General features: G+C 35.1%; 1 protein-coding gene and 1 long non-coding RNA gene across 4 annotated transcripts in view; one reads left to right on the top strand and one right to left on the bottom strand.

The window, feature by feature from the left end:
• Positions 1 to 18,719, bottom strand: part of LOC136042526 (glutamate receptor ionotropic, kainate 2-like) — a 90,581-nt gene that overhangs the window by 38,915 nt on the left and 32,947 nt on the right. The window lies entirely within an intron of this gene.
• Positions 1 to 18,719, top strand: part of LOC136042605 (uncharacterized) — a 64,621-nt gene that overhangs the window by 16,758 nt on the left and 29,144 nt on the right. The window lies entirely within an intron of this gene.

Genomic DNA, 18,719 nt, shown 5'->3' with positions numbered 1-18,719 from the left:
ATTTTGAGAAAAAAAGGAGCAGGGGAGGAAGCCTAGTTACCCTCCGACTTTTTGGTTACTTAAAAAGGCAACTAGAACTTTTAATTTTTTGCGGACGTTTTTATTAGCAAAAGAAATACGTTAACTTATATATTAGCTTACGTAACGAACTTTTGTATTCTGATGTTTTTTTTTAATTTTGTCTCAATTCATTAAGAATGACCCCTGACTCACAAAAGTCGTAGAATAAATAGTTGAAATTACTAAAAATACTTTAGCATAAAGAGCGATGTATTAGGAGGAGGTTAGCCCCTCATATACGTAATAATTTCTGTTCGTTTTAAGTTTTAATGCTGCTCCTTACTTCCAGTTGAAAAAACTTCTTCATATTTATTTTTTCATTGTTTTTTTTTTAAATAATACTAGAAAATTCTGTGCTCCCTTCATGGAAATTTTCGTCCCCCATGACAAATTCCTCGGCGGAAAGTTCCCCCAACATATCCCCCTCTTCTCAAACCCTCCCCCAACCAAAAAATCCCCCTGAAAACGTCTGTACACTTCCCAATAACCATTACTATATTTCAGGACTGGTCAAAATTTGTAACTTGTAGCCCCTCCCACGGGGACTGCGGGGGAGTAAGTTGTCCCCAAAGACATAGTTATAAGGTTTTTCGACTACACTGAATAAAATGATTATCTCAGAATTTTGATCCGTTGACTTTGGGAAAATGATTAGCGTGGGAGGGGGCCTAGGTGCCCTCCAATTTTTTTGGTCACTTAAAAGGGCACTAGAACTTTTCATTTCCGTTAGAATGAGCCCTATCGCGACATTCTAGAACGACTGGGTCGATACGATCACCCCTGGAAAAAAAACAAATAAAAACAAATAAACACGCATCCGTGATCTGCCTTCTGGCAAAAAATACAAAATTCTACATTTTTGTAGATAGGAGCTTGAAACTTCTAGAATAGGGTTCTCTGATACGCTGAATCTGATGGTGTGATTTGCGTTAAGATTCTATGACTTTTAGGGGGTGTTTCCCCCTATTTTCTAAAATGAGGCAAATTTTCTCAGGCTCGTAACTTTAGATGGGTATAACAGATCTTGATTAAACTTATATATTAAAAATCAGCATTAAAATGCGATGCTTTTGATGCAACGATTGGTATCAAAATTCCATTTTTTAGAGTTTCGGTTACTATTGAGCCGGGTCGCTCCTTACTACAGTTCGTTACCACGAACTGTTTGATTACTTCCTTTTTTCTTTAACTATCTGCCCATTTCAATGCATGTGGGCTGGTTAAATATTCTAAATCAGTGAGTTTCTCTTCCTAAAACGTCAGTCCCAAAATGGATTGCTGTGTATGTCTCATTCCTGAGGGATTTTCCCCCAAGCTCATTTTCGATGTTGTGATCGAAAAAGCTTTGAATATATTTAAATTTGGAGCATTTTTTCTTATTTAAAATGGGAGGTATTTGAGTAGGAGAGTTGGATAAGACATTAGAGAGTTTAGAATTGGATAGTTGGGGAGTTCTACGAAATTGGTCTGGAAAAATGGTTTGTGAAGTAGGAGGGGACAGTTAAGAGAGGAAACCTAGATAAGCACTTAGGATTACAAGTGAAGAGGCTTTAAGTTTGGCAAATAATGGACACCACATGGAGATATAAAACAAAGGCTAAAGACGAAATGCCGAACACCTTGAAGAAAAAACTAAACAGTAAAATATCAGATAGGAGTGAATGCAGTAATTACAGAGGAATGGATTTGATTTCAGTAGGATGCCAGAACCTTAGAATAGACGCATTGACTATGTTTTATTGCTTAAGGTAATAAAAAAAAAGTGTCAGAATTATCAGAGTCCTTAAGCCTTTTGATTTAATGACTACGAGCTCGTATTTAATTTTTCAGATAGGAAAATTCGGTATAGCTTTGAGCAGAATAATGTTCATCAGACATAAAATTAAAGTATGTATGTATGTATATATTTATTTCCCATCAAAAGAAACAGATGGAGTATAAGATAAAAAGCGAAAATCAAGCTACAAAAGAATACACAAACACAAGAAAAATAAAGAGCAAATGGATATCTAACTACAAAAAATAAAACCTATTGCCTCAAAATAATTGCCCAAGGATGAGTAACAATATTAGAGTTATATCTGGCGATCTGGGCTATTATCGCTTCATTAGGGTCGACAATCCCATACCGACTTGTCACAATAAGGTTACTTGTCCATGGTAGAAGCCGTAAGAGGTATGCTAAAGTTCAATGGTAGTGTATGCAAACATAGTATTACTACAGAAAATGTAGGAAGTGACGTCAAGAATTTTTGAAAGATTTAGTGTTATCAGAGTTTTGATTAGTTTTTGTCTTAAGGAACATAATAACAGAAGTGAAAAAGTAGGATATTAAACAGTTATGCAACCAATTGTTAGGCCGGATTCAGCAGATTAGTTGAGTGTTCATGTGAAAGTCTTTGCAAAACTAAAGAATCCTTGGAGTTTTTGAGAGTCCATGACTAGAGAATAAGTTTGGAAATTAATGTCAAGGAGACAAAGTTGTTAAAATTAGGAATAAATACACGAATAAAGAGGGGATTTTAGATATTAAGGAAATTGACTGAGGGGGTACATTCAGTAGTATAGATAGTATTATTTAGAAAAAGGGTGACTAAGGTGAAGAGGTAAAACGGCGAAGGCACGTATAGGAAGACAGGTCTTAGGAGTTCTAGTTCTAGGAGCATTATTCAGAAGAAGTTCTAAGACTAGGCCATCAGAAGCTAAAGCGGTGAAAGTTATCAAAAATGGCAAGGAAACATGGCTGCTCTGAAAATTTGGTATAGTTCTCCTAAATCTTTTACAGGGGAATTGTCTGGGGACAGTTTAAGGTACTCGCTTGAGCGACAGTAAATCAAACAATAAGCAGTGCTAAAATGTGGTACGATTCCAATGTCTATGGCCAAAGAAGAAAATTCAAAATGGTTAGATCAGGTTGTACTTATGAAGGACGATAGATCCAAGTGGGGCAACAAGAGCAGGATATCCTTAAGTGTTCAAGGAAGTGAAAAAATTATCGAAGGAGCAAAGGGTGAAGCTCTGAACATCTGGGGTAGGGTGGGGTAGGACATCTGGGGTAGGGTAGTGGGAACAGCTGGGATAAGATGGTTTAGTCCTGTGATGGGTTGTTAATAGTAGAATTTTTTCTTATTTACGTTGATTAAGAGTCACCTTAAAAAAAACGAAGCAAGGATATATACTCCTGGCTTCTCCCCTGATAGGATTTAATGAGTTAGAAAAAAAAATATTAAAAACAATATTTTTGAAGATGTTGATCTAAAATAACCATCTTGAAATTTCATCTTTTCGATTTTAGTCCTTCAATTTTTCAGTTTTGGACTGTCACTAAGAAATAGCTTCAAATCTCAATATACCTGTTCAACTGACACTCCTTCAAATTTTTACTCAAATAGCATCCCTCCCACATTTCACAGCCACGGGTTTGATACAACTACCTATATGGAAACAAATTATCACGCACTTTTAAAAGAAAAAAAAAAAGACTTTCCGTTTTTAACTATAAGCGAGAAACCCCACTTCTACGCTTCTCACGAAACATTAGAACTAATAAATACATCATCGCTTATTGATGTATCATTGAAGACAGATATGAAGACAAATTAAGTGTAGCGTCTTCTCACAAATCATAAACCTTCATTTTAATTACACTAAAATATCTGAAACCAATTTTTCCCACGAATTTTTGCCTGTATAATCTGCTACGTGAAAAACTAATGCAAAGTCTATTCACACCTTTCATTTCTCAGCTTTCACCTTCTACTTTTTGCACGTACCGTATCTTCCCCACAATTACCGCCAGGGGCTGATCTAGAGCAAGATCTTAGAGGGGGGGGCAATGTGACAACAGTGCCAACAAGAAAAATCTTGGGGGGAGGGGAAGTATGACAAGGCCGCCAATAACTGACCTAATCGACAAATTTATTTTAAAAAATTGTGAAAAACAGAAAAAAAAGGAATGAGGGCACAAGAAAAAATCTTGGGGGGCCCCAGGCCCCTGGATCCGCCAGTTTTTATCGCCAGCATATTCCAATTCTCCTTTTCACCCACTCAACATGAAAATTTGAGTTTGATTATAGTAGCAGCCATAGGAAATTGGTTTTTACCGGTTCAGAGAATTCAAGTAAAAGTTACATTACTTACAGTTAGCTTTTTTTCTGTTAGGTCTAAAGCTCGACCGTATCTTAGCTCTCCAAAGACCCAATCTGATACGGCGTTGGCAACTTCAGATTTAGTGGGATCTATAATACTGTATCCTGTTATGTTAACTCCACTGTCACGAAATTCAGCTAAATCAACCGTTTGCAAATCCTAAAAGAGCAAATTATCAAAGTAAATTTGAACAAAAATTCAAACCTTTGGCCCTTGTAAGAATGGTGGTCGGTTGTTAGCCAGAATCAGAGAACCAGCTTGTTAATTGAAACACCTAAGAAATTTGAAGGTAGCTTAAATCCGAAAGAAAGCTTAATATTTTCAGCACCCCACGAAAGTAAATAAAATTGTAATAGATGACGTAATAGCATGCACATTTATATAGGTTACAAAAATGATTTTCTAATTAGGAATAATTTTAAGGTTGGATTCTGGGAAAAATGGGGGGGGGGCGGATTAATTAAAAAACTCGTTTCTAACCTAAAACAACTACATACTAACTAAATCAAACAGTTCGTGGTAACGAACTGTAGTAAGGAGCGACCCGGCTCAATAGTAGTCGAAACTCTAAAAAAAGGGATTTTGATACCAATAGTTACATCAAAAGAATCACATTTTAATGCTGATTTTCAATATATAAGTTTCATCAAGTTTACTATTACCAATCAAAAGTTATGAGCCTGAGAAAATTTGCCTTATTTTAGAAAATAGGGAAAAACACCCCCTAATGATGGAATTGTGGAATTTTGTATTTTTTGCCAGAAGACAGATCACGAATACGTGTTTATTTGTTTGTTTGTGTTTTTTTCCCCAGGGGAGAAGTTTCAAGCTCCTATCTACAAAAATGTGGAATTCCGCATTTTTGCCAGAAGACAGATCACGGATGCGTGTTTATTTGTTTTTTTGTTGTTTTTTTCCAGGGGTGATCGTATCGACTTAGTGGTCCTTGAATGTCGTGAGAGGGCTCATTCTAACGGAAATTAAAAGTTTTAGCGCCCTTTTTAAGTTACAAAAAATTGGAGGGCACCTAGACCCCCTCCCACGCTCATTTCCCCCCAAAAGTCACCGGATCAAAATTCTGAGATAGCCATTTATTTCACCGTAGTCGAAAAACCTAATAACTATGTCTTTAGGGATTACCTACTCCCCCACAGTCCCCGTTGGAGGGGCTGCAAGTTACAAACTTTGACCTGTGTTTACATATAGTAATGGTTACTGGGAACTGTACAGACGTTTTCAGGGAGATTTTTTTGGTTTAGGGGGAGATTTGAGGGGGGGGGTTACGTGGGAGGAGATTTCCACGGAGGAACTTCTCATGGGGGAAGAGAATTTCAATGAAGAGGGCGCAGGATTTTCTAGCATTATTTGAAAAAGACAATGAAAAAATAAATATGAAAAGTTTTTTTCAACCGGAAAGTAAGGAGCAGCATTAAAACTTAAAACGAACAAAAATTATTACGCATATGAGGGGTTTACATCTTCGTTATACCTCACTCTTTACGCTAACGTATTTTTAGTAATTTCAACTATTTATTCTACGGCCTTTGTGATTCAGAGGTCATTCTTAAGGAATTGGGACAACATTTAAGCTTTAGTGTAAAGACCGAGGTATCGACGAGGGTTGAACCCCCTCATATACGCAATAAAACATACGAATATAGAAGTTCGTTACGTAAGTTAATTTGTAAGTTACGTATATTTTTTACCAATGAAAACGTTTGTAAAAAATTAAAAGTTATAGTTGCCTTTTTAAGTAATCAAAAAATTGGAGGGCAACTAGGCCTCCTCCCTCGCTCATTTTTTCTCAAAATCTTCCGATTAATTGCAATTAATTAATATGCAAATTTCGTTTTAATTATTTATGTGCGGAGAGCCAAGATCAAAACATGCATTAATTCAAAAACGTCCAGAAATTAAATAAAAAAACAAGTTTTTTTAAATGAAAGTAAGGAGCAACATTAAAGCTGAAAAAGAACAGAAATTACTCCGTATATGAAAGGGGCTTTTCCTCCTCAATGCCCCGCTCTTTATCCTAAAGCTTCTTACTGTTTTCAAAAGTAGAGTTAAGAGAAAGAGTCAAATTTTAGCGTAAAGAGCGAGGCGTTGAAGAGGAAAAGCCCCTTTCATATACGGAGTAATTTCTGTTCATTTTAAGTTTTAATATTGCTCCTTACTTTCATTTAAGAACACTTGTTTTTTTATTATTTAATCTTCAAAAAGAAAGAGAAAACATCCGGGATAAAAACAAATAATCCTGCTTGGTCCGGTTCAAAAGAAGTGTAGCGAAAATGAAGTGTAATACGAGAGAAAGTGTAATACGAAAGAAGTGCAATGCGAGAGTGTAAAAAGAAGTGTATAGAAAATGGAAATCAAAGAGGGTGCGAGCGTCACGGGGCTCCTCTTAGATAAATTATGAAGCCTTGTAGTATTTCGATTTCAAGGAAGTGTACATAGGAAGTAAAATAACGAGGCTAGGAAAAGAAATTAATAATGTAATATCTACGTAAATTATGAAATGATTAAATTATTTTCATAAATTATGAAACGACAACTTCCAAAACAGGCGAATTATACAGAAAATATTGAAAAATGTGGGGAAAATTCCAGGAATCTGGACATTTAAAGCGGTTCTTGGCCAAAAAAAAATTCCCCACAAATATGTGTAACATGCAAATATACAATGATTCTGCCCCATGGATTCTTTACTTTAAAGCAATATGACCAATGCAGGTATGCACAAAGGAGGACATTTGACGCTAGAGCCGCCTTCAAATATTGACATTTATAGGATTTTTCCTAAGAATTCCTTACATCTCCAAACAATTCATTTTGTTTTTTCGCAGTTCAAATTCATATGCGTTTTAAAATTACTGCAACTTGTTCAGTTTTAATTTTAACATTTTTAATCTACTCCTCTTTTCTTCTCTTTGCTAATTTTTTTTTCAGTTTCTGTCTATTCGTTTCTCCTTCTTAACTATTTCTGTCTGCTGCCCGTTTAAGGCGAATTTAGACTTCGCAGACTGGTTTACCGAATCACATACGAAAAACACGCAAATAGTGCTGTCAGCCGGTGACATTACAACAGAGCCTTGAATTGCTAGTCACCACTGAAACTACACCAAAATGAAATTAGTCACCACTGAAACACCGCCAAATGTCAGTTTTATAAGGACGAAAACTTACCAAAGAAGTCAAGACATAAGAATGATATGTAGATATTAATCCCACTTGATTCGCTTGTCGAAGTATATCCAAGATTCTCTTAGAAGAGCAAGCTAATACAATCTGCGAAATACTATCTTTTCGTATTTCTTTCAACAAGGGCCTGGAATTTTATAGTAAGAAATTGTTATCAAAAATTAATAAATAAGACCTTCTGCTCGCTTTTCACATTAAAATTAAACCTTCCCAGTGATCTTATTTGAAATTATTAGGAATGAAAATGGATCTACCAATGCGTATAACGTGTGGTAGCACAGTGGACTGATCTCTGCTGGGTAATAATGGGCCCAGGGTTCCATCCCAGAAACTTTAGGGGCAACGAGAAAGGTGGCTCATCATTCGAATATTCCCGTAAAACATCCAAGATGCTAGATTAAACCTTCTTTTCTGGTCCCATAATATGATATATATATATATATATATATATATATATATATATATATATATATATATATATATATATATATATATATATATATATATATATATATATATATATATATATATATATATATATATATATATATATATATATATATATATATATATATATATATATATATAATAGCTGTTGGGGCGGCGTAGTTGTGTCCCTGTGTCCCACCTGTGAATATAGATAGATAAATATATATATACTAGCTGTTGGGGTGGCGCTTCGCGCCACCCCAACACCTAGTTGGTGGGGGCGCTTCGCGCCCCCCCCCAAGCCCCCCCGCGCGCGTAAGTCGTTACGCGCCATATTAGTTACGCGCCATTGTAGTTGTGTCCCTATGTCCCACCTGTGAATATAGATAGATGTATATATATATATATATATATATATATATATATATATATATATATATATATATATATATATATATATATATATATATATATATACTAGCTGTTGGGGTGGCGCTTCGCGCCACCCCAACACCTAGTTGGTGGGGGCGCTTCGCGCCCCCCCCAAGCCCCCCCGCGCGCGTAAGTCGCTACGCGCCATAATAGTTACGCGCCATTGTAGTTGTGTCCCTATGTCCCACCTGTGAATATAGATATATATATATATATATATATATATATATATATATATATATATATATATATATATATATATATATATATATGGTTTTAACTACGTAAAACTTGCGAATATACAACATTCTTTGCTGTCCCATTGTCTTTGCATATAAATAGATTGTCAGGTTTACCGACTCTTGAACATGCAACATATAATGGTCCATGGGAAAACAATCTGTATTCAGATCTATACCTCATGATTCTAATGATTGCCCTTGAGCTTTGTTGATGGTGATTGCTAATCGACCATTCCCTGTCCCGGTCGTCATTTATATCCCCCTGTTTCCCCCGGTGTCCCCGTTGTAGTTGTGTCCCTGTGTCCCGGTCGTCATTTATATTCCCTGTGTCCCGGTCGTCATTTGTATCCCGGTGTCCCGGTCTGTATATACATTCGTTTTTTAGTTTTGTTTTTCTCCTTTATTTTTTTCCTTTTTTTTTCTTTTTTAGTTTATTTAGATTTTTAGATTTTTTAGTTTTTTTATTAGTTTTTAGTTTTTTTTTCTTTTTAGTCTTTTTGTAGTTTTTACCTTCTTTTTAGTTTTGTTAGTTTTTTTTTTTACTTATGTCCTGGTCGTCATTTATACTCCCTGTGTCCCGGTGCTTTGTTGATTGCTAATCGAACATTCCTTTTGTCCTGGTCGCTTTCTCTTTGAGTGTCGTCATTTATTTTTTTCTTTTTTAGTTCTTTTAGTTTTTACCTTTTTTAGTTTTTTTTAGTTTTTTAGATGAAAATTTTTTTAGTTTTTTTTAGTTTTTAGTTTTTTTAGTTTTTTATCTTTTTTTAGTTTTTTTAGTTTTTTTAGTTTTTTAGCTTTTTTATTTTTTTTATTAGTTTTTAGTTTTTTTTGTAGTTTTTGCCTTTTTTTAGTTTTTTTAGTTTTTTAGCTTTTTTATTAGTTTTTAGTTTTTTTTGTAGTTTTTGCCTTTTTTTAGTTTTTTTCTTTTTAGTTTTTTTGTAGTTTTTACCTTCTTTTTAGTTTTGTTAGTTTTTTTTTTTACTTATGTCCTGGTCGTCATTTATACTCCCTGTGTCCCGGTGCTTTGTTGATTGCTAATCGAACATTCCTTTTGTCCTGGTCGCTTTCTCTTTGAGTGTCGTCATTTATTTTTTTCTTTTTTAGTTCTTTTAGTTTTTACCTTTTTTAGTTTTTTTTAGTTTTTTAGATGAAATTTTTTTTAGTTTTTTCCTTTTTTTCTTTTTAGTTTTTTATTGGTTTTTACCTTTATTTTAGCTTATTTTTCAGTTTTTTCCTTTTTTTTAGTTTTTTTTTATTTTTTATTTTTTTTAGTTTTTTACCTTTTTTTAGTTTTTTTAGTTTTTTTAGTTTTTTAGCTTTTTCACTTTTTTTATTAGTTTTTAGTTTTTTTTGTAGTTTTTGCCTTTTTTTAGTTTTTTCAGTTTTTCTTTTAGTTTTTTATTGGTTTTTACCTTTATTTTAGCTTATTTTTCAGTTTTTTCCTTTTTTTTAGTTTTTTTTAGTTTTTAGTTTTTTTAGTTTTTTACCTTTTTTTAGTTTTTTTAGTTTTTTAGATTTTTTATTTTTTTTATTAGTTTTTAGTTTTTTTTGTAGTTTTTGCCTTTTTTTAGTTTTTTTAGTTTTTTAGCTTTTTTATTAGTTTTTAGTTTTTTTTGTAGTTTTTGCCTTTTTTTAGTTTTTTTAGTTTTTTAGCTTTTTTATTTTTTTTATTAGTTTTTAGTTTTTTTTGTAGTTTTCGCCTTTTTTTAGTTTTTTCAGTTTTGACGTCACCTGATCCAGTTTTTTCAGGTGACGTCACCTGATCCATCCACAGATCCACACACAGACAACTTATTTTTATATATATAGATATATATATATATATATATATATATATATATATATATATATATATATATATATATATATATATATATATATATATTTAACTACGTAAAACTTGCGAATATACAACATTCTTTGCTGTCCCATTGTCTGTGCATATAAATGGATTGTCAGGTTTACCGACTCTTGAACATGCAACATATAATGGTCAATGGGAAAACAATCCGTATTCAGATCTATACCTCATGATTCTAATGATTGCCCTTGAGCTTTGTTGATGGTGATTGCTAATCGACCATTCCCTGAGTCGCCATCGTCATTTATATATCCCCCTGTGCACCCCGGCGTCCCCTTTGTAGTTATGTCCCTGTGTCTCGGTCGTCATTTATATTCCCTGTGTCCCGGTCGTCATTTGTGTCCCGGTGTCCCAGTCTCTGATTTCTCTTTGAGTGTCCCGGGCGTCATTTATATTCCTTGTGTCCCGGTCGTCACTTATATCCCCCTGTGCCCCCCGGCGTCCCCGTTGTAGTTGTGTCATTTATATTCCCTGTGTCCCGGTCGTCATCCCGGTATACATTCGTTTTTGAATTGGTATATGATGAAATAAATTTTTAATTTTTTCCCTTTTTTTCCTTTTAGTTTTTTTTTATTGGTTTTGACCTTTTTTTTAGGTTTTTTAGTTTTTTTCTTTTTTCTTTTTAGTTTTTTTGAAGTTTTTATCTTTTTAGTTTTTTTATTTTTATTTATATTTTTTTAGTTTTCTTTTTCTCCTTTATTTTTCAGTTTTTTTCCTTTTTTTAGTTTTTTGTTTCTTTTTAGTTCTTTTAGTTTTTACCTTTTTTAGTTTTTTTTAGTTTTTTAGATGAAAATTTTTTTAGTTTTATTCCTTTTTTTCTTTTCAGTTTTTTATTGGTTTTTACCTTTTTTTTAGCTTTTTTAGTTTTTTTTCTTTTTTTCTTTTTACTTTTTTTTTAGTTTTTATCTTTTTTATTTTTTTTTATTTTTATTCTTAATTTTTTTTTATTAGTTTTTAGTTTTTTTTGTAGTTTTTGCCTTTTTTAGTTTTTTCAGTTTTTTTTTTAGTTTTTAGATTTTTACCTTTTTTAGCCTAACCAGGATTTGAACCTGGGACTTTCATTCTCCGTTCTGACACCCTCTCTCACCGAGTGATTACTCCTGCATGTTCATTTTGGTGTTTTAAATGGTATATTATTAACCAAATTAATGTGTTTTACAATATACTAAGCATCGTCATAACAAAAATGACGACAACTAATTTCATGACGTCAGTCAACACAGAAATTAAGTTCTGAAATTAATTCATGAAATTAGTTGCCGTCATTTTTGCTTTTGACGGTGACGTCATTCAAGTTATATAAGACATATGTTCACGTAGAAATCTATTAATGTTTAAGTTTACAATGACTGATGAAGATGCTCAAAGAGTCTATGCCAAAAAACTTGCTGCTGATAGAGAAAGTCAGAAAAGAAAGCGTGCCGAGCAGCAAGTTTTTTGGCATAGACTCTTTGAGCATCTTCATCAGTCATTGTAAACTTAAACATTAATAGATTTCTACGTGAACATATGTCTTATATAACTTGAATGACGTCACCGTCAAAGCAAAAATGACGACAACTAATTTCATGACGTCAGCCGACACAGAAACATGACGTCACCTGACAACTAATTTCATGACGTCAGCCGACACAGAAACATGACGTCACCTGATCCACAGATCCACAGACAGACAACTTATTTTTATATATATAGAAGAACAGAAGAAAAAATAGAACATATAGAAGAAAAAAAAGACAAAACTAAAAAACAAAAAAAAAAGTAAAAAAAGAAAAAACTAAAAAAAAGAAAAACCTAAAAGAAAAAAAAACTAAAAAAGAAAAAAAATTAAAAGGTAAAAAACTAAAAAGAAAATAACCTAAAAAAAATTGAAAAAGCTACAAAACTAAAAAAAGTACATCAAACTTTTTATATTACCGACATATGACGAAACGTTCCTTGCGACACGCGGGATTGAACCATGAAACCCTCAATCAAGAGAACCGGCCATATCCACTACGCTACCACAAGGTATTTGACTATTTGATTCTTTTAATAGATGAATTGTATCGTGCTTTCGCCAGTACCACTTTCTTCAATGAAGATAGTTCTTGTTGATGTTTTGAAGGCCTCTCTCCTTTCAGATTTAAAGGAAGAGGGATCTTCCTGGGAGGGTGTAAGAGGGAGGCTTTGAATAGATTGGGATGGACCAATACTTATATATATATACTAGCAACACCTAGTTGGTGGGGCGCTTCGCAACCCCCCCCCCCCCAAGCCCCCCCGCGCGCGTAAATCGTTACGCGCCATATTAGTTACGCGCCATATTAGTTACGCGCCATTGTAGTTGTGTCCCTGTGTCCCACCTGTGAATATAGATAGATTTATATATGTGTTTCAAACTACGTAAAAATTGCGAATATACAACATTCTTGGCTTTCCCATTGTCTGTGCATATACAAAGCCGTATGTACTAATAATGACGTCATATGCAAACGCTCTTTTTACAAACAAACAAACATGCATACACACAACTCGTTTTTATATAGATAGATAGATAGATAGATACAATACAAATTAACTGCGTAAAACTTGCGAATATACAACATTCTTCGCTGTCCAATTGTCACTGCATATAAATAGATTGTCAGGTTTACCGACCCTCGAGCATGCAACGTACAATTGTCCATGGGAAAAACAATCAGTATTAAGATCTATACCACATTTTTCTAATGATTGACCTTGAGCTTTGTTAATGGTGATTGCAAATGCTAATCGAATTGGGAATTGCAATCTTTTAAATTGAAAAGGCAGATCCGTTGGAATCATGGGAATGCGAGGAATAAGAACAGCCTCACCCTCAAAAGGCCCTGTCAAGATTGTGGCCTCTATTAGGTTTTCCATTGTTTTTTTTTACGACAAGTCGCGTGCCATTGCAAAGCTTTGGTGGGTTGATATTTCTTAAAAGTATTATTGGTACGCGGGGGTTGGTGGGTTGATTATTATTCGGAAATACTTTTTCAATCATTTCATTTTTGGACGTCACTAAATTACAGAAATCAGCAGGTAGTTGTATACGTCCTGAAATTGAGTCTACTGGGAGCTTTTCGTTTCCAATTGCCAGCAATTGATCTGAAAATGTTTGACCAGAGTCATCGTTTTGCAATCGGACACGCATATTTGTAGTTAATTTTAATATTTTTACGTGTGCCAATAAATTAGAATTTTTCAGGCAAGCATTCATTTCGTCTGCAGGAGTTGATCTAGGTATTATAGGTAATGTTTGCCTGAAATCTCCCGCAAGCAATATTAATGTGCTGCCAAAGGGTTTCGACTTCCCTCTCAAATCTTTCAAGCATTGATCCAGAGCCTCGAGCGATTTTTTGTGTGCCATTGTGCACTCATCCCAAATAATAAGTTTGCATTGCTGCAATACTTTACCCATCCCAGATGATTTGGAAATATTACACGTGGGAGTTTCTGTAGAATGCAAATTCAGAGGCAATTTCAAAGCGGAATGAGCAGTTCTTCCACCAGGCAGCAATGTTGCGGCTATTCCGGACGACGCAATTGCCAACGCTATATCATTTTTTGATCGAATTGATGCCAGAATCAGTTTTATCACAAACGTTTTACCAGTACCTCATAATATCATGTAACCCCTTATCGACATTTTTATCAGGTATTTCAGCGGAAATCACATCATCAATTTCGTTCGAAGTAATTTTTTTATGTAGCCAGATTAGTATATGTGCGTGTGTCAAACCTCGTTTTTGCCATTCCACTGAGTACATCCAGCATCGCACTGACCCAAACACTTCAAGTTTTACTATGTAGTTTATCAGTGATTTCAACTTTTGCCGGAAGACACGGGCCGTAATGTCATGCCTATGAACCGCCGATTGTCCTTGAAGTAAAAGCTGCAATATCTCGTCCCAAGATTGATTACATGTAAATGTAATAAATAAACCTGGACGACCATAGAGACGAACATACGCAATAGCTTCTTGAGCATATTCATGCATATGACGGGGACTGCCAGCATATGACGAAGGTAAAATTGTTAATCTTCCAACGTTTGTGGTATTACCGTCATTTATAACTGCATCTCGCAAATGAATGTATTGTTCAGAGCGGAGCTTGGTCTGATTCAGGCGGATATATAGCAAACGTTCTGATTCAATTTTAGCATACATATTAACGACAAATTGGTGAAACAATTCACGGCATTTTAAAATATAATTTTCTTCATCCTGCCGAATCATTAGTCTATAGGAATAATAATGCATTGCACTGCATGTCTTATTCATTTCTTTGTTAGTGGCTGGATTCATCAATTTAATATTAAAGTGATAGCCGTCGGCTCCATCCCAAAAAATGATAGGATATTGTAGGGCATCGTAGCACTTTTTATTTAAATCAGTTTCATGGGCTTTCTTAACAACTGAGCGTTTCGCTTATGAAGAATAATTTCTCGAGGTAAAAACTGATCACCGACCATAACGATTGCCACTTCGTCGATAGTTGGAGCATTGTATCTACGCACATGTTGGCCAGGAGGCGTTTTGTCAGCGGAAAGAACAATTTTATGCGTATCAGTAGGCATCAAATCGATGGCTGTTTTGAACAGACGCACTAAATTATTATTTTCGTGGAAAAGATGTTGCAATTGGGAAACGATTGTCCTTTCAACGTTGGGAGAAATTTCGCAACGTGCATTCAATTCAGAATTTCTATCACTGATGAAGTGCAATTGTAAAAATGTATGATTTTCACCTGAGAATGGTAGAAGGGACCCTGCTCTATGATAAATTTGCCCTTTTACTTTGAAAGTAGACATAAATTGATCTGGATTTTCGATTTGGGCTCCAAACGACGTCATTTGGAAACATGAGTTGTATTTTCTGATTTTTGACAAAAAAACGCTTAGATTCTGACGTAGTTCCAGTAAGGAAAGTCTTCAATGGCTCTGGTGGTGCAGCCAATAAAGGAAGTTTAACTTTTCCTGAGGCGCAACACATTCCCATTGTTTCACCATTGAATTTCAAGGCCTTGCAACAGGGACTTAAAATGTCTAAACTTTGTCCCTATTGCAAGGCCTTGAAATGCAATGGTGAAACAAAGGGAATGTGTTGCGCCTCAGGAAAAGTTAAACTTCCTCTATTGGCTGCACCACCAGAGCCATTGAAGACTTTCCTTACTGGAACTACGTCAGAATCTAAGCGTTTTTTGTCACAAATCAGAGAGTATAACTCATGTTTCCAAATGACGTCGTTTGGAGCCCAAATCGAAAATCCAAATCAATTTATGTCTACTTTCAAAGTAAAAGGGCAAATTTATCATAGAGCAGGGTCCCTTCTACCATTCTCAGGTGAGAATCATACATTTTTACAATTGCACTTCATCAGTGATAGAAATTCTGAATTGAATGCACGTTGCGAAATTTCTCCCAACGTTGAAAGGACAATCGTTTCCCAATTGCAACATCTTTTCCACGAAAATAATAATTTAGTGCGTCTGTTCAAAACAGCCATCGATTTGATGCCTACTGATACGCATAAAATTGTTCTTTCCGCTGACAAAACGCCTCCTGGCCAACATGTGCGTAGATACAATGCTCCAACTATCGACGAAGTGGCAATCGTTATGGTCGGTGATCAGTTTTTACCTCGAGATATTATTCTTCATAAGTGAAACGCTCATTTGTTAAGAATTGCTGAAACTCATCGATGCTACGATGCCCTACAATATCCTATTATTTTTTGGGATGGAGCCGACGGCTATCACTTTAATATTAAATTGATGAATCCAGTCACTAACAAAGAAATGAATAAGAAATGCAGTGCAATGCATTGTTATTCCTATAGACTAATGATTTGGCACGATGAAGAAAATTATATTTTAAAATGCCGTCAATTGTTTCACCAATTCGTCGTTGATATGTATGCTAAAATTGAATCAGAACGTTTGCTATATCTCCGCCTGAATCAGACCAAGCTCCGCTCTGAACAATACATTCATTTGCGAGATGCAGTTATAAATGACGGTAATACCACAAACGTTGGAAGATTAACAATTTTACCTTCGTCATATGCTGGCAGTCCCCGTCATATGCATGAATATGCTCAAGATGCTATTGCGTATGTTCGTCTCTATGGTCGTCCAGATTTATTTATTACATTTACATGTAATCAATCTTGGGACGAGATACTGCAGCTTTTACTTCAAGGACAATCGGCGGTTCATAGACATGACATTACGGCCCGTGTCTTCCGGCAAAAGTTGAAATCACTGATAAACTACATAGTAAATTTTGAAGTGTTTGGGTCAGTGCGATGCTGGATGTACTCAGTGGAATGGCAAAAACGAGGTTTGCCACACGCACATATACTAATCTGGCTACATGAAAAAATTACTTCGAACGAAATTGATGATGTGATTTCCGCTGAAATACCTGATAAAACTGTCGATAAGGGGTTACATGATATTATGAGGTACTGGTAAAACGTTTGTGATAAAACAGATTCTGGCATAAATTCGATAAAAAATGATATACTAATCTGGCTACATAAAAAAATTACTTCGAACGAAATTGATGATGTGATTTTCGCTGAAATACCTGATGAAAATGTCGATAAGGGGTTACATGATATTATTGTAAAAAATATGATACATGGACCTTGCCGTGCACTGAACGAAAATTCACCATTCATGGCTAAAGGAAGGTGCACAAAGCAATATCCTCGACTTTTAGTATCCAACCCAATTACTGGCAAGTATGGTTACCCACAATATAGAAGAAGATCTATTGAAGATGGCGGTAAAACAGCAATAATAAAGAAGCGTAACAGTACCACCATCGAAGTAGATAACCAGTGGGTTGTTCCATATTCCCCATTATTATCAAAAACATTTAATGCACACATAAACGTTGAATACTGTAACTCCATAAAGGCAATCAAATACATATGTAAATACGTCAACAAAGGCAGTGACATGGCAGTTTTTGGCTTGCAGTCCGAAATCAAAGATATCGACGAAATCGTACAATATCAGGCTGGAAGATACATAAGCAGTAATGAAGCTGTTTGGCGAATTCTTTAATTTCTGATACATGAACGTAGTCCAGCTGTTGTTCACTTAGCGATACATTTACAGAATGGTCAACGTGTTTATTTCTCGGAAACTAACGTGCAACAAAGAGCCCTGAATCCACCGGATACAAAGTTAACCGGTTTCTTTTCGCTTTGCAAAAATGATTCTTTTGCAAAAAAAACTGTTGTATACTGAACTGCCTTCGTATTACACGTGGAATACTAAAAATAAAGTATTTGAACGTCGAAAACAGGGTAAGTAAGTCGACGGCCAACCTACCATCTTCAAAGATACCACGATAGGAAGACTCTATACCGTTCACCCCAATCAACATGAATGCTTCTTTCTACGCCTGCTTTTGGTGAATGTACCCGGTCCGACAACCTTTGAGTATTTGAGAACTGTAAACGGTACTATACATGACACTTACCGTAGTGCATGCCAAGCTCTGAATTTATTGGAGAATTACCAACACTGGGATAACTGCATCAATGACGCGTGCAAAACGTCAACTGCAAGTCAAATTTGTGCATTGTTTGGCATCATTTTAACAACTTGCTCTCCATCAGCTCCTACAGAGTTATGGGAAAAATATAAGTCAAAAATGTCCGAAGATATACTCCATCGAAAACAGTTAGAGATGCAGATATGACTTTTGATTTTACATCAGAAATTTATAACTACACTTTAGTTATTATAGAAGATTTGTGCGTACGTATGGCAAACAAACCTCTTCAGGATTTGGGAATGCCTTCACCTAACCGTATCGCTGCTGTTTCGACATGTGTAGAATTGGATCGTGAACAAAGTTACAGTACGAGTGATCTATTGTCGTATGTACAAAGAAACATTTCCAAGGTAACGTCGGAACAAAAAGACATTTATGATACGATAATGCATTGTGTCGATAACAACGTTGGAGAAATTTTCTTTTTGGATGCGCCAGGAGGTATTGGTAAAACGTTTGTGATAAAACTGATTCTGGCATCAATTCGATCAAAAAATGATATAGCGTTGGCAATTGCGTCGTCCGGAATAGCCGCAACATTGCTGCCTGGTGGAAGAACTGCTCATTCCGCTTTGAAATTGCCTCTGAATTTGCATTCTACAGAAACTCCCACGTGCAATATTTCCAAATCATCTGGGATGGGTAAAGTATTGCAGCAATGCAAACTTATTATTTGGGATGAGTGCACAATGGCACACAAAAAATCGCTCGAGGCTCTGGATCAATGCTTGAAAGATTTGCGAGGGACGTCGAAACCCTTTGGCAG

This window comes from Artemia franciscana, chromosome 2 (genome assembly GCF_032884065.1).
Source record: "Artemia franciscana chromosome 2, ASM3288406v1, whole genome shotgun sequence".
NCBI lineage: Eukaryota > Metazoa > Arthropoda > Branchiopoda > Anostraca > Artemiidae > Artemia > Artemia franciscana.
This window is presented reverse-complemented; position numbering and strand designations above follow the sequence as displayed.